The sequence below is a fragment of the Uloborus diversus genome, chromosome 1 (genome assembly GCF_026930045.1).
Source record: "Uloborus diversus isolate 005 chromosome 1, Udiv.v.3.1, whole genome shotgun sequence".
In the NCBI taxonomy this organism is placed as follows: domain Eukaryota; kingdom Metazoa; phylum Arthropoda; class Arachnida; order Araneae; family Uloboridae; genus Uloborus; species Uloborus diversus.
Window position 1 is genome coordinate 121057107 of NC_072731.1, and position 18006 is coordinate 121075112.

At 32.3% G+C, this 18006-nt stretch overlaps 1 protein-coding gene across 1 annotated transcript in view; it reads right to left on the reverse strand.

Moving 5' to 3' along the window:
• Window positions 1-18006, reverse strand: part of LOC129234585 (guanine nucleotide exchange factor DBS-like) — a 226753-nt gene that overhangs the window by 71917 nt on the left and 136830 nt on the right. The window lies entirely within an intron of this gene.

The following is an 18006-nucleotide window of genomic DNA, read 5'->3' on the forward strand; positions in this document are numbered from 1 at the left end:
ACTTTGAACCAGATAAGAAATAAAACCAAATCTGAATTTATACTTTTGTTTTAAAAAATTCATCTTTTGGTAGAATACAACTGGTATAGATTTGATAAGGCACAAATTGAAGGGAATGTAACTAGAGTTTCCGCTTTCCTGAAATGAAGTATCCGGTACACTATGCAGCTAAAAGTACCTAATACTTTTTCAAAAGTTGACACTTTTCCAAATGTCATGAGAAATATCAGATCAATTATTCGATAACTTCTGTCACATATAGGTTTTGCTTCAACTCACATTTTAAAGTAAAAAAATCAACCCCGTATGAATTTAGGGCACCAACAACAAGCCAATAATAATAATAAAAAAAAAGATATGTTTCTTTGGCTTGATGTTGCTTAAACTCATGTGGGGTTGATTTGAGGGAACCAACAACAAGCCAAGGAAACATAACTTGTTTTTAAAATCATTGACTTGTTGTTGGTTCCCTTTATTCATGCGGGATTGATTTGAGGAAACCAACAAGAAGACAGAGAAACATAACTTTTGTTTTGATCATTTTGCATCGTAAAAGCTGGGAATCAGCGACATATTTAGAAATAAATTACATACTATGTACATATAAATTACATACAATCATGCCTTGGATTTTTGTAAAAGAATCAATTATTCACGAAGATATAACTATTTCTTTCTAAAATACCGTTTTTTTTAAAATACGTTTTGGCTCAAAACAGGCAGAGTTTTTTCCCCAACATTACCAGCATACATAAAACTTGATAGCATAAAAATAAAACATTTTATTGAATTTTGAATTTAAAATATTGAAAATTGAACAAAATTTAAACATTTAAAAGAATTAACTTTTCGCTACGCACACGTGAAATGGAATAATTTATGAGTTTATTAATTTCGTAGTGAGGTGTACGATGCAAAATAAAAGAAAAAAATCTAGTTGAATATCATAAAAATTTAAAAAGGTATTGAGATGCTAAAGAGCTGTATTTCGACGGTTCTCGGATTGGTGATGAATCGTAAGGGAGTATCCGAAAAGTATCCGAAAATAGGCAACGCTTGCTCGCAATTCCTCGTTGTTACGATTAATATAATCATTTTTAACGATGCCATTACACGAGGGACAATATTGTCATGTCTAACATTTCAAAAGCTAAAAATTGGCAATACATTTTCGAAAGAATGCGACAACCAGGGAAGAAATGCAATTTTAAAATGAAAATCGAAACAACAATAGGCAAATAAGAGGAGGGGGGGGGGCAATGTTGTATAGAAAAGCTTCTCCATTTTTAAACAGAAGAGAATGTTGTCATACGGTTTTATTTCGTCTACGAGAGATAATAGTTATTTCTGAAATATTAATATCGAGTTATTTTGTTTAGTAATTAGCGTAGAACCAAAACATATCATCATTTTTGAATGCTGTTGAGACTACTTGATTCAAAAAAAAAAAAAAAAAAAAAAAATAGAGAGAGAGAAATCATATCTGAGCCGTAAAAAGCTTACCCTGACAACAACAAACTCAAAGTTCCCTTTAAATATCACGTTTAATTGGACAGTTACTCTTTGTTCAACATTTAACGATTTCTTTCTTTATTTTGTTTCGTATCACAATGACTTGTTAAATGTCATGTTTTCAACTAAGATAGCCTATCAAATATTAGAAAATTCAACTGCACTAAATTTCGTACAAACGAAAAAATAAATAAATAAATAAATAAATAAATAAATAAAAATCCTACTTAAGCGATTTAACAATAGGAAACCTATCTCAGATTTTGTGGCAGCGCTAATCCATCACCACAAGGTCACTTCACTTCAGTTCACAAAAGTTTTCCTGGAAAACAGTTACGGAGGTGCAAGCTTCTGAAGCACTATTAGCCTCGTGAGAGGTAACACCACCACTACTGCCAGGTCGTTTATTAATCATTTTTACCATCAAGTGCGTCATTTTGAAACAGGGACGATTAGCTAAATGTTACGTTGAAAGTTTGAGTTATGAGCGAGGTGTGTGAAAATATATAAAATTATGCCAAAGTTGTTTTAAATGTTAGACGTAATCTCTTCCTTTGTTCCACAGCATCTGTTTTAATTGACATTGATTAAATATGGCTTGAAATATTTTACATGCAAATTTAGAATGCGGGAATTCATATCATGGGACTATATTTAATGCTTATTCAATATTTTAAAAGAAATTTTCAGACGAATTATCTTTAGTGATTCTTTAGAATTTCTTTATTTTCTATTGGTCCTTAATAGAGTCTTATTCAAAAGCTAATGACGTCATATTGTGAAATGCAAAGAAAGCATCTTCTGTTTGTGTTGCGGGAAAGTGGGTTAAAAGAAGTTTTCTTAACTGCAAAACAAATTAATAAATAAATGAATAAAACTAAAACATCCAGACTGCAATCCCTGGTACTTTGAGATTTGACGTTTTGAATTCAAATTGTGTTTTCTGCAATCACGAATTGTGATAGGACCCTATTCGTAGTTTTTCTTGTTTCTACAAATGGAATGGGATGGAAATGGAGAAGAAATTCGCACTCTTCAAATTATGACTCGTTATTTTCCAGATTAGGTAATACCTGGCATGTCCATTAAAAATGAAATAGTTTAAGTAATGATGCAGGAATAAAGATTTAGTTATTAGGACAATTTTCACCCGTACTCTTATTGTAAAGATGATATTTGCAGCGTATACTCTTATGGTAATTTTTTTTATCAATTTAAATGATGGGAATAAGTTATTTGGAAATTTTATATTTAGTTGAATTTTTGCTGTTTAAGTTCATCTACATTTATATGTGATTTTCCTTTACAAAAAAGGATAATTTTCCTAAAAAAAAAAAAAAGAAAAAGAAAACCTAAATAAATATTAAAAACAACGAGCTAGACTTTTTCGCGTAATCTGAAAAATCTAAGGAACATCAACTATGGTCAAGTAAGGATAAGAAACAACTCGTGACCCTCAAAAAATAAAAAATCAATTAAAAAAGAAGAAAAAAAAAAGAAAAGAATGGAAAAAAAACTTCAATGGCAGCTTTATCACTGCTAGTTTGCAGTGATTTAAATCGAGACTGAAATATATTGTTATCACAAAAATTTCAAAGGAAAAAAAAGAACAAATAAATGAAAAAAAAATGAAAAAAGAAAAAAAAAAACCACTTTAATTTACAAAATGCTTGTTTCTAATGAATGTAATTAGATTGGTAAAATTTTAATAGACTCAACAGGCAACGAGGCTAACAGTTTGAACATTAACGCAGACATTTACCCTCTACATACATATAAATAAACTACAATAAATTATATATTTTTTAAAAAGCTGAACTTACTTGATATCATTTGGCACCATCAATATCCTCAGCTTAATATTATTGAACATTTGCGGGAATATTTGAAGTCAAAGCTTTGAACTCTAAATGATTAATAACTTAAATCTCATATTAAATTAATAACATTAAGGAGACACTTGGATAGTAAATTTTTCAGTACTTTAATCTCTGAAAATTTACAGCTTACAAAATATTAAATATTGTGCGCTTGAAAACATACTAATTAAATTAATCATTCTTATTAACTAGAAAATCGCCCGTCAAAGTATGACGGGTGAAAATTGCTTCTACATTTGAACGAAACAATTGCTAGCTTGGTGATATTTTGATAATTTGAATTTCAACCTTAGAGTTACCCCCCCCCCCCCACTCCTGAATTTTGAAATTTTAACCTTACTCCAGTGGGTTAACCCTTAACTCTAGTAGATAGCGTTAACTGTTGACCCCCTTTTTGGTTTCTTCATTCGCCTTAAATTACAGCTTTACCAGTAAAACAGTTAAGTTACCGGATTCAGTTCAGCCTTGTCAAAATTAAGCATTTCTCTGCATGTCAAACATTACCTACCCCAAAAATATTATGAAATTATCATGCCGTTGAGCGAGTTTCATTGTTGATGACGTCAGGAGCGTTACTCGATCATTCGCAATTACATATATATGAGGATAGGAAGCAGAAACACTACGTAAGTGTTCTGCATTTTATGTCAATATTTCCTGCGTTTAAAAATAGACGTTCACTATGAATTAAAAATTTAATCGAATACTCGGTGAAAATGTTGACGAATATTCAGTATTTGACAAAATATTTGACATTTGATATTTGGTACATATTCCTGCTAATAATGCTTTATAAATGATAAAAATACCATAAAGAATCAGTTACTGCGATAATATTCTTTAGAGACGTACGTAAGAATTATAGAAGCATTAATAGCGCTGAGTTGATCAGATGGAAACAGTATATTTAAACGCAAAGTTAGGGACAATTTCTTTGAATTTAAGTAAAAATATTAAATTTTCAATAGATCGAAAATTTTCAGTATTTGCTTATGTAAAAATAATTAAAAATTTGAACGTGATCAATTTTGAATGGTTTTAAGTAAGTTGATCACGTATTCATACTGCTATTTAGAATCTCTGAATTAGATTTTTTTTTTCGTTCAGAAAAAAAATTCATTCTGTTTTCAAGGTATTTTGAAAATTTCATTGGTATTAAACATTTTTAACCGATTTGTTAAGTTCAGGTAACTCTGCTGGAAGTGAAATTCATTAATAAACCTTCGTTACTATCAATTATCTAGCTCGATTCTAATGACAGCCTACAAGTGTCTACTTCAAGAGCAGAGGCCGCTTAATCGGTTTTGGAACTGAAGCGAATTAATGCTTCCGTGGTGATAGATTGCAATGCGAACACTCGTCCAGAAAATAATGCGATAATTAAGATACAAGCGAAATTTAAAAGCATAAGCCGATTTCAGGGGTGTTATAGGTATAAGCATGCTATTCGGAAAAGGGGAAGGCGGATTTAACGGATTTAAAAGTCCTAGATTTTTCGAATACAGAAACTAAGGTAGTTCAGGCGTACAATACTTTTCGACTGGTTACAATGAAAGGATTAATAAATTATAACCCTTCGTGAATAACCAATGGAGCTGATGTGAGATTAATTTTTCTTCTTTGTCCTAAGGAAAAATATTTAGTGGAACGTAGTACTTTTGCATCTTCTAGGACGGGGGTTCTCATCCGTATACCTGTACCTGATACAGGTATATACCAAAGCATTCAAAAATCAGTTCGCTGTGCGCAACAGTTCCACAACAGATTAGCCAACACTGCTATAACCAGAGGTTCCAGACGAGTGAATATATTCCCCCTAAGGTGAAAGCATGGTGACCAAGGGTGCCATACTGGCCAGGAAGTAAAGAAGAGGTGCAAAAGTAGCAGACAGTCGTAGACAGGGGTGCCAAAACAGCAAGCAATCGCTAAATGACTTGCTGGCGCATGCGCTTCCGGCATACATTCACCATTCAACCACTTCAATATGGCGGACGAATGATAGGTTGCACTACGCGCGGCTTCTACGTCTTTCACATTGAATGAAGTACACTATTGGATTAAATCTGAACTTTTGTAGGATAATTCTTTAAAATAACAAGTAAGTACAGCTTTTGATCACTTTGTAGCTTTTAGGGCTTTCAAACATAGTTAAAAGTACGTTTAATGCTTTTCAGTTACCGTTAGTCCGTTACGATACCGTAGTACCGTTAGTTGTTTATTTTCAGGTTACCGTTACCTATCGTGAAAATTCCATCATTCACACAAAACGCTACTAAATGTATCTATCATTATTTTCTTGAGTACTCGATAAGCAACATTTAATCACCGAAATAGTAACCGCAATGATATTTTCAATAATCAACAAGTGAGAACCTAAATAAAAATGATTCTTGTGCTTCGTGTATCGAGTGCAAAAAATAAAAAAGAAATCTCTCTCCGTCTATCTTTTTCTTTTGTTTTTTCGTTCAAGTGTTTGAATCATTTCCTGTTAGCGGTTATTCGATAGTGTTAGGAATTTCTTTAAATTTTTAACTGTCGAAAAATTTTATGCGCATTTTATTTTATTGTTATTTTGATTGAAATTTAGAATGTTTGAGAAACGATTTTGTTTTATCGAGACTTGAATATCCCAGAATATTTTTGGCTGTTCATGTAAATAATTCATAAGTACATCTACACTTTACTTTCGGTGCGGTTATTTCTCACAAATGATCATTAATTTAACTATGATTATTCAAATAACTACTCGTCTTTAACTTTAAATATATTTGTGACAACTCTTTGATACCAAATAAAGTCTGTAGATATTTATTGTTTTATTCATCTTTAATATTACTTTGTAAAAAAAAAAAAAAAAAAAACTCATCAGTACGCAGAATTTTTTCACAAGTTTTTTACCGCCCCGAGAGTTATTATAATTATTATTATTTATTTTATTTATTTTTAAGAAAAGGACAATAATTTCACAGGTCCGCAATGTTTTTCATTTGTTTTTACCGACCCGTGGGTCAAAAGAGGTTGAGAAACACTGATGTAGAGAACGATCAGATGAATTAAAGCAATGAGCACTTCTTAACTATGTTGAAAACTCTGAAATATGGTCAAATGCTGTTATTACAAGTTTTAATCATTTCCAGTACTGAATTCATGCAATGTGAAAAGTGTGCAAAACGTAGACTATCATGAATCAAAACAATACTATTAAAAAAAGAAAAATACACAACTGTATTCAAAAACGCACACAATACGGGGGAGGGGGGGGGAGGATCTACAGTAAGGGTGCCATTTCTCTCTCCGAAGGTTCATTCTTTTCACCCCGGCTGCCTACTTTTTGAAAGGTGCCTGTTTTTCACCCTAGTTAGAGGTGAAATTTCGGCTCCGTATTGGGTGCCGCTGGTGAACAAGCGTTTCACCCCTGAAAGGTGCCGAATGCAACCTGTAGTTTTAACAGTGAACCATGCGTCTGACTAGCGCGGCATGGTGCGTCGGAGCTATCGACACTGTCTGCCAGCGCCCTCTCGATGAGTTAACTTACCTCACCATTCACCATCCATTAGGAATTCATAGAACTGAACTTACCCCGCCATCTATTAAAAACCTATTGAACTAAACATTTAATTTAACATTTAGTTTGCAATTACAAATATTTCGTTCAATCTGATTTAAAATAAAATAATAGTTTAAAAAACTAAAAAAACACGCTTTCGTAACAAAATGAACTAAAAAGTGAAAAATAATCTTTGGATGATAGTAGTTGACCAATCACCTAATTTTAATGTAATACAAAAAAGCGTGGGGTGCTGTCTATTTAAATTTTTTCTTGGACAACAAATGGAAGAAATTCAAGACAACTGATAAGAAGCCCCCCACGCTTTTTTGTATTACATTAAAATTAGGTGATTGGTAACTACTATCATCCAAAGATTATTTTTCACTTTTTAGTTCATTTTGTTACGAAAGCTAATAAAAGCGTGTTAAAAAAATAGCCAATAGCCTTCCTCAATAAATGGACTATTCAACACAAAAAGAATTTTTCATTTCAAACCAGTATTTCCTGAGATTATCGCGTTCAAACAAACGAACAAACAAATTCTTCAGCTTTATATTATTAGTATAGATTTACGAGCTAGTGCGTACTGTCTTATACAGTAACTGACGTAAAAAGTAGTTATAAGTATTTACTACAAAGTAGTATTTTTATGAATCGCACTACTCGCTCAACGACTTTTTTTTTTTTTTTTGAAGTGAAACTTTTTATGCGAGGGCATTGAAATTCTGATCAGAATTTTTTTTGCATGACTGAAGTGACGTAGTTGGTTTCTAATTGTTGCAAAAAAAAAAAAAAAAAAATGTAATTTTACAGTAAAAGTATTCCAATTTTTAATTTTTGCCAAAAACAATGAAAAATATTAGAAATTATAAAGTTAGTTTTGCTGATAAACTTAACAAATTAATATCAAGAATGGACCTAAGGAGCCATATATTTGTGTATTTAAACTTTTTTAATAATGCTGATTTCTTTAATTCAAAACAAGTCATCAGTTTGAAAGCGTAATCCACGTTGCTTAAGTTCAGCATTGAAATTAGTTTGTTAACTCTGATAACGAAAATCAACTTCATAATAACTTTTTTTTTTTTCAGTTTCTTGTAGCAATAAACAAGCAGATTTCGAGTGTTGTTTAGTTTTCTCATTGTTTGTAATTTATTTTCTTCATTAAAATTTACATTTGTGTAGTAAATATGCTTAAATCAGGCGCAAAAAGAACAAGAGCATGGCGTGAGAGAAAACGTACGAGTGAAGTAACAATTCAGAATGTAAATTTAAAAAAAAGATAAAAGTTCCACATCTATCGTGTGTGCTTACGACATGCAATTCTTGTTGCTGTTTTTTTTTACTTCCTTTTACAAAAAAAGGAAGTATTGTATTCGCGAAAAAATTTTCACTCAAAAATCGACTTTAATTTCCATTTCGCTCACCCCCGAATGAATGATGAGTATTTTTTTCAACTCGACTCCCCACGGATAAGTGCCTAAGGACGTATCGTATAGAACCGCGAAATATCAATTTTGACGATTCCCGAGTTAATTAGGACGAGTTTTCTCACGTGAACGGTATGTCCTAGAAAGCTAAAATTTGATACGTAGACTCCTAGTGGGGTCTAGTTGCGCACCTACCCTTTTGGTTGCATTTGGGTGTTTCTAAAGGGGTCTTTTGCCCCTTTTGGGGGGGAATCATTGTTAATTTCGATGTAAACTCAAGTGGTGTTACAATTTGGCGGACACTTGGCCATATATGGCCAGTCTTTTGGTCGCCAAGTTTGGTCGACTAATAACTTGGAGACAAATTTGGCAGTTTTTTTTTTTTTTTTTTAAAATCTGGTTGCAATTTGGCCACTGTTGGTGATATTTAGAAAGCAAACTATTGAATCACATTAAAACTGTCAATAATTGGAAAATGACATTAAACTGGAGTAAATGGAAGTCATGTGATGCACACATCAGCTCGGTTTTTTTTTTTTTTTTAAGTAGCGCTTTGCACTACAAACTACGAAAAAAAGTAATGATTACAGCAGTTTTGCTACATGTACCACGTTACTTCCGACCAATGATATTACGAGGGTAGGCAAATATCATGTTTCTAATACGCTCGATGAAAATCTATTTTAAGACTTTCTTCAGAATTAAAGCTATATTATTTTCAGTATATTTTTTCTCTCAATAATTTCAAGAGCCAGAAGCAAACAGAAAGATTTAAAATCATTTAATATCTTTTTTGCACGATGATTTCTCTGCAGAAATCTAGGATTATAAAAGAGTCCATCATCCTTGTTCAACAATGAAACGGAAACTCAAAACATTCTCTTTGACTTTGGTTTTGCTATTCAACTCACAAATCTCCGGTTCTCTTTCTATTGAAATCCTACAAGATACGATTCTGTTTCTTCGACGCCATTTTGGAGTTCTGAAGGAACTTTGCTTCACGTGTGAAACCTGAGCATTCAGCATTTAAACTTGTACTACATATGAGCGTCGACGAATGGCACTCAGCACTCATATATCACATCTTTCGTAGACGGTCCAATACCTTTTTCAAACGCAAATGTTAAAAATTGAGCGAACAAAACTTAATTGCAACACTAAAATAAGATGAAAGTATAGAATTGAAAGGAGTTTCAACCAAGAGATATTTCAGTAGATTGCAAATTGAACAAAACAGAGCCTGAATGCATCTTAATGAATCAATCAAAACACAGCTAGATAGAATGATATATGATCCTGTGTTACTTTTTGCCAAACGGTAGAGAAATGAAAAGAAACAAAAAAGTAAGCTCTCCTCTAAAAATGAATTTGCAAGAATGGTAACCTTTTAATAACATAAGAAAATTAATTTGTATAACTATATACTTTTCTCTGCATTAAAAAAAAATTGTTTACATGCTTTAGTTCATATTTTTCCGCACGAAAATTACATTGTCAAATCTCTCGAGGGATCCAAGTACACTTCTTAGATCCTGCAATGTGCACTCACGTACAAGACAGCAACTAATCTATATATATCAGCAAAATTTACAGAATGATTGGGCTTGTATATAAAAGGAATATTTTAAGAAAACCATAAACGAACAGAATTCTGATTCGACGAAATAGCTCAGTTCACATGTGGAGATGGAGTATGCAATAAGTTTAACAAATTTACGTATAGAAAACGTGCAAAAACGAAATTCTACAATGAAATACTTTCCCAAACGAGCTGATGTGTGCATCGCAATCCTTCCTTTCGCACTAATTTGATTTTATTTTCCCATTATTGGCAATTTTAACGCGGTTCAATAGTTAACTCTCTAAATATCACCAACAGTGGCCAAATTGAAACCAAATTAAAAGAAAATGAAATCGCCAAATTTGTCGCCAAGTTAGCGACAAAACTTTGCGACCAAATGACTGATGATATATTTTCTAGTGTCTGCCAAATTATAACACCACTTGAGTTTGCATTGAAATAAACAATGATTCCTCCCCCAAAAAAAGTTGTAAAAGATCCCTTTAGAAACTTCCGAATGCAACCAAAAGAGGAGAGGCACAACTAGACCCTACTAGGAATCTACGTACCAAATTTCAACTTTCTAGGATATACCGTTCTTGAGTTATGCGACATACATACGCACATACATGCGTACATACAGACGTCACGAGAAAAGTCGTTGTAATTAACTCGGGGATCGTCAAAATATATGTTTCGGGCGTCTACACGTTCTTAGGCATATATGCACATGTGGTTGGGTCAAAAAACACCTTAACATTCATTCGGGGGTGAGCAAAATGGAAATTAAAATCGATTTTTGAATGAAAATTTTTTTGCGAATACAATACTTCCCTTTTTTGTAAAAGGAAGTAAAAAGGAAAGTTGCCCAGTTTCCAGGAAAAATTTGATGCAGTTGCGCTGCATCGGCAATTCCGCCACTTCTCTGAAAATCAAAAAATCCGACGAAGGCACTGCAGTTTACGTCAGTCAAACTCTGCTTGCCAAAGACTGACAGGAAAATATTCACGCATGACCCATGCGCAAAGGTTCAAGATCAGTTAAATCGCGTTTGATCAGTTTCATTTTTAGCTTGCGGCAGAGACGGAGGAGATCCCCTATAGAAAATATACTTTGTTCTATACCTTCGAAGAATTTCTGTCTCATAACTCAAAGAAGGTCCTTCTGGAGCGCTTCAAGAAGACAGCTTCTGGTAAAACAGACATAACATCTTTCTCTTAAAAAGACTATGTGCAGCACTGGAAGCCTCAGTGACCATTATCTCCTTCTGCGTTTCAAAAGAGCATTTTATTCCTCCTATACCCTTAGGAGTGTTCGTCACGAAACATTGCTTGAATGTTTTAAGAATTGAAAAGTAATTTTTGATTATTACTTCTGCTCAGTTAGCTAGTTAAAACCTATTCCGTTTGGAAAACCATTTATTTGTAGAACGAATCAAAATATTTTTTTAATTTTTAGCATGTATTGTTTCTATACTGTAAGTGACGCGTTGAAACGCCACAATTTGATTGTTTTAATATATTTATTTGAACATGGAAAAAAAAAGAAGCAAGTAAAACGAATGATTTTTAAATTACGGTGTTTTTTATTGCTCAGTTAGTTTGGTTCGGTTACTTAGTAAACAAAAAATTAACTAAATTCTGTTTTTGTCAATTAAAATGCCGTTTTCGCGTTGTCACTGTCTTATGAAAGTTTAAAAATCGAACACAAAATTTCAGACAACACAAATACTAAAAGGCAGAATATTATTGTAATAAATAATTGTAGAATGAAATTGAACACTTTTGAAACGAACTTAAAATAATTAAAAAAAAAAAACTCTCTAAGCCTTGTGCAGATTTAAAGCCCATTAGAGATTCAACATGCCTTACAAATTGCCTGAAAAGTTTGATTCCGAATTTTAATAGCAATCAAAATACTTGCAATATTTAAAAGGAAAAACATGGGGTACATGCACTATGCACTACATGATTATAAGAAGTACATATAAGGAGTACATACATATATATATATATATATGTATGTACTCCTTATATATATATATATATATATATATATGTATGTACTCCTTATATATATATATATATATATATATATATATATATATATATATTAGGGTGGTCCTTATTTATATGGGAAATTTTTTTTTTCGGAATTCAACAAGTGACGCCCCCCAGTTTTGTGACACTATAATAAATAGTAACGTGTGCAAAATTTGAACTCGATCGGTTAATAATAACACGTGCCCCTAGGCCGTTGAACTTTAACACTTTTGATAATTTTCTCACAAATCTTCCAGTTTCTACTTCAGACCCAGTACATCGTTTCTCCTAGGTTTGCAAAATATTTTTACAGTGAGGTAGCACCAAAATTAATCTTTTTAATTACTTCATATCATCTAAAGATTTTACGTTGAATAAGAATGTAATAATGCTTTAGAAACGTTCCTTAATCGTACACTTTTCTCAATGTATCTCGATAGTGTGTATTTTTTTCCGATAGTGTTGGACGGTCTGTAAAATCAATTGTTTTTGTGACTCATATTTGTTAAATTAGTTGTGAAATTCTTCGATTAATATTGTGCTCCTCTTTCAATTGTATCATTCACAATTTTCAGTATTTTAACGTTCTCTCTTCCCTTTAAATAGCTTCCTTCATTTTGCCGTGAATCAGGATTAAATAAGAAAAAATCTTTTAGTTTTTGTAACTTATCAAACAGTTTTATTGATTCGTAATTGATTCTATAAAGAGGAAGATCTTTACTAAAAAAAGATATTCCAAATCATCTACTGTTATCTGAAATTTGTTAAACAGTCGTCAGACACGTCTTTCTTATCACAAGCATTTTTTAGACTAGTCATTTCCTATCTTCAAAGTTAATTCCTTCATCTATTACCGACAATGTTACTAGTTTGTCTCCTAAATACCATAAGTGATTTATGAATTTTCTAATCACTGTTTCTGATGTTTGTCGTCATTTTGCACGCTGCTAGTTTTTCTGACATATTATATTATTCAAAGGAGCCTCGATTGGGTTACTGCGAAAAACCATATCTTCATACAGCATTTAATTGTAAAACAGCTTTGTAAAACAGCATTGAAGGGTTTTCTTTTCATGTAAGGTCAATTTAAATTATTTCCTAAATATAAAAATTTTCAAACAAAAATTCCTTTTGCCACCCATGTGGCTCAGGGATAAGATCCAGGTTGCCGAAAACATATCCCTGTAGGAGGAAATTCAATAGGAAATATTATTACAAGTTACGAGAATTCTCTGTAATCTTTCTCAATTCTTCTTTTTACGAACAATAATATGTCATCAACTTCGTCTTTTAGAATTCAATTGGTATGTGTACTTGATTGAAATGTTATAGAATCCGAATGATGGAGATCTTTCCACAAAGTTTTGAAGCGCTTAAATAATTGAATATCTGATCTAGAATTAAGAAAGGCAAGAACTTCTTTAAGGACATACTCTGCAGTACGATTTTAAGTGCATGATGACGGCAATCCAAATGTAATATATCACCGTTCCGTTTTTGCTCTAAAAAATTGCATGCACAATTTATACATTTATACGGTTGGTATTACAAGTCGTTGTATCTAACACTACAGCTACAGCAGTTAGCAATAAAGAACTATCACCTAAGATATCATATACAACTGAAGAAATATCCAAAGAATTCCGAGTAGTTGTTCAATATTAGGACCTGAAGCTATCACGGTAATCCTGTCGGCGTTCTTTTTCCAGTTACATATGGATGTAGCTTTGTATCCCAGTGAATAACTAAAATATCTAAATTTAAATTCATGAAATTTAATTTTACCTCTCGAAGATTTTCTCTTCCTCTCTTAAGGAATGTACGATTGATCACTAGGTCATTTGGATTTAAATTTACTGCATCTACTTAGGCTGTAAATAAATGAAAAACATCTTTATCCCTAATATGGCATTTGTCTAACAGTGATGAAAGGCGAGATGATATCAATAGTTGGCAAGCTTTTTTGCATTGTGGTAAACCAGCTGTAGAAAACATAAGTTCAACAGGTTAGGATAGATACCCATTTCGGTTTCTAAATCTTCTAAATCGCAAGAATTTGATAATAATAAAGGACTATGGGGGGGGGGGGGTACTGAAATAGAAGAAAGTTAATTTATAGATTTCTACATTGTTCCGATCTGGATATGTTTTTTAAATTTATATTTTAGCTATGTAAAATACAGTATATTTTTATGTTAGGAGTAATCGAGGATTTTTCGAAATTTATATTTTAAAAATTAAAAATTGCATAAGCATTTAGGTATGTTTATAACTGAAGAACAGCGAATTAAAATATAATTGCAATTACTTATAGCATTGAATTTACTTAGCATTGAAACCTTCCGATTCTATTTGCCACACCTATTACATACACAGGAAATTTTTTAAATCAACACCCCCAAAGCGTGGAGGAGGCAATTTGTTGTTGTCAAAGATCATTCATTAATGGCCTATAGAATCCCTTGTGTCCATCTTGGTGGGATGAAACGTTCCTCTGCCGCTTGGTTGGAACAAGCATAGAAAAGTGGTACGCTTGATCCAAGGCCATTGGTGTACATGTACCCTCTGTAACATGTTAAATTTTACAGAATGAAAGTGAGAAAATGGTCAGTCTGGAAGTAGCAGCACCTATTGAGGTTCAAAATTACTTTAAATATAAAACGTTAGAATATTTTTACATAAAAATGAGAAAATTTTTCCTTCGAAACTCAAAGAAGGGGGCCCTAGGGGCACGTGTTAATGTTCATGGATTGACTTAAAATTTTGCAAGGATCATTTATTTGTATAATGGAACAAATTAAGGGGGCGTCGCGTAAAATATCTGCAACTTCAAAAATAAGGACCACCCTAATATATATATATATATATATATATATATATATATATATATATATATATATATATATATATATATATATATATATATATATATATATATATATATAAAAATATATATTCAAGAAAATAAAGCTATCGATGATCTCGCGTTTTGAATATTTTGTGAATTTACTGTTAACAGAATCAAAATTTGACTATAATATATGAAGTTTAAATATTTAGCGAGTCTTAAATTGTTTCTATTTCGATGTGTAGTGAAAAAAGTGCTTTTCAGTATTTATACTGACCTCGGATAAACCACGTAAGTGGAGGGGAGCGGCAGGTTTCAAATCTGTCTAGGGGCAGCATGATGCTAAATTCGGCCCTGCCCGAAGGCTTTACCTTATATTAAAATGATCCTCGCGGGACAGAACACATATGATATTTAAAAATATTTAAATTTCTTTAAATAACATGGGAAAATATGGAAAAGAAAGGAAAATTAAAAACTAATATTCTTTATTATCATTCCTATGCTTATTTTATAAAATACATCTGTTTTCAGAAACCAATTGCTGAACACTGGGTTCGAAAATTGTAACATTGTCGTAGATCGAGGTTTCCGATTTGTAACATTAAACAAACTGATGAGCCATACGAATCAATTCCGCTGTTTGGATGTCTTTAACACAACATTAAGCTTTTGATATCAACATGGAAATTTGCCGGAAAAAAATCGTAAATAAGTAAGTTTCCTTAAAGTAATTCGTAAAGTTCGAAAGTTTTCTTTTTAGAACATTGGATCAAAATACCTTAAAATGTTTTGCAGCCTTTGTGACAGATATTTCTGGCTTAATTAAAACTTTTACCGGCTTTGGATTGATCTTAAAGAAAATAGTTTTCTACGAGTTTTTCGAAATATATTGTGCGTTCTTCAGCAAAATATATTGAGCTCCATGGAGTTCTTGCTACACGTTTAACCTTTCTATGTTTTGATTTCGGACCGCTAGTATGAATTTTTCGACTATGTCATACTTTTTAAATGATTACCTTGTTAACTTTGATTTCGACAAAGTTTACCTTAATAGATATAAAAATGGCTGACAATCCGTCAAGAGCCTTACTTCCTGAGACTGTATGTGACGTCTGTGTTTGAAACCTTGAAGGCAAATACTTGAAAAGGAAATGTAAAGGACGAGAACAAGCTTTTTTGTGTTTTGAATATTCATTTTTTACGACAGGAAAGCAAAGATGAAACTTCTTCTCATAGTCGTTCTTTCATAAAAGCAGAAAGGGAATATGTGTTCGGAACGGAATTTCCCTCTCGAAGCTACACAATTGCCATATTTGGGATTTCAGTAAAGATTTCAAGTCTTTGTTCCTTTACTGTTTTCTATACCGAGAGTTTAATAAAAATAGAGTAAGATATTTTATGATTTTGTGACGCAAAAGGATATAAACAGAATACAGTCGAGTTCCGACTTACGCGAGGGATGCGTTCTAAGACCCCTCGCTTAAGTTGTACAAACATAAATTTAGTTTTTTATGTCAGAAACAGTAATGTATAGTTAAGAAATGGTTTTTAACAGTTTGAAGTGGTGTTTACAAGTGTTTAAAATAATTGGGAATGTTTATAAATATTTTTACACATATCCCTTTCCGCAACGTGAAATTTTAACTTACGCGAGGGGTCTTGGAACGCATCTCTCGCGTACGTTGAAATTTCACGTTGCGGAACGTGTGTGTAAAAACGTTTATGTGTAAAAACGTTTATAAACATTCCCAATTATTTTAAACACTTGTAAACACCACCTCAAACTGTTAAAAACCATTTCTTAACTATACATTACTGTTTCTTACATAAAAAACTAAATTTTTGTTTGTATTTTTTGTAAAAAAAAGAACGTTTTATTCTACAGAAAATAGTGCTAAGAAGCACAAAATCAATGATCAATAGGAAAGAAAAACATAAAATGAACCAGTACGCTACGCACAGTATGTAGTAAGAAAAACAAATGCACTATAGTTGTAATGTATAGTAGATCTAGTAATGATATTTTTAACTCAAAAAAGTGAAGAAGATGATGATTTATGCTGTGGGATGAAACCGTTATTCTTATATATTGTTAGATACACAATACGGTTGCTTCACTAGTTCTTTTATAACGTCTTCATCTATGGCAACACCCCTCTTCCTGGTTTCTTAAATTCACAATACAAGAGCAGCTTCCATTTTCAATTTTTGCATTTTTCTTAGACTCGGTGAACTTTTACAGATTTCATTTTTTGGATTTTCAATTGTACATATGGAAGATTCACTCGTACCTAATTGTCGTGCAATCTTCGACGCATTTTATAGTTGTTCAAGCACATAATCTTTAGCTTTTCTTTAACTGTCAGAAACTTTCTCTTTTCTTTCTATATTCACAAACTTTAGATGAAACAGCGCTCTTAGGTGTCATTATATTTCATCAATTTTCACATTTAGAATGAAAAAAAAAAATAAATGAAAAATGAGTAGTAGTTATTTGTATAAGCGATGTTTGGACTAATACAATGTGGGAACTTCCGCTTTCAGTGACGCTACAGGAATAAAGGTCCATTCACGGAAAAAAAAAACATCAGTAGCCAATAACAAAGCCGATACTTACACACTACGGTTCCCTTCGAAACTTTTCGTGTTGCGGGCGAGGAATTCGCGTTAGGTCTAAAATTCTTTTCTGGTGAAAAATCCTGTTGTAGCCATTTCACATAAGTCGGACCGCATTGTAGCAGGAGTCGACTGTATATGCATTTAGTTTTGCGTTACCTTCCCAATGAAACAATTATTCGTAGTCCATTAAAGATTAGTGTGGTACCCGCTCGACTTTCCCCGTAATAGAAAATTAAAAAGGTCATTTGGTTCTCCTGTATATTTACGAAGAATTTCTCGCCCATATGCTATGTCAATTTGATCGCCCATTTTATGGTAGTTTGCTCGTTCACTTATTGTAATTTGCTCGGTAAAATTTTCTTAAAATTGAAATAAAAAAAAAAAAACAAAATCGAAATTTCGAAAAATCGCTTCAAGGTGCACACCGCCATGCTACAAACTAATTCTGTGCCAAATTTCATAAAAATCGGCCGAACGGTCTAGGCGCTATGCGGGTCACAGAGATCCGGGTATCCAGATATCCAGACTTTCAGCTTTATTGTTTGTAAAGATAGCGCAAAA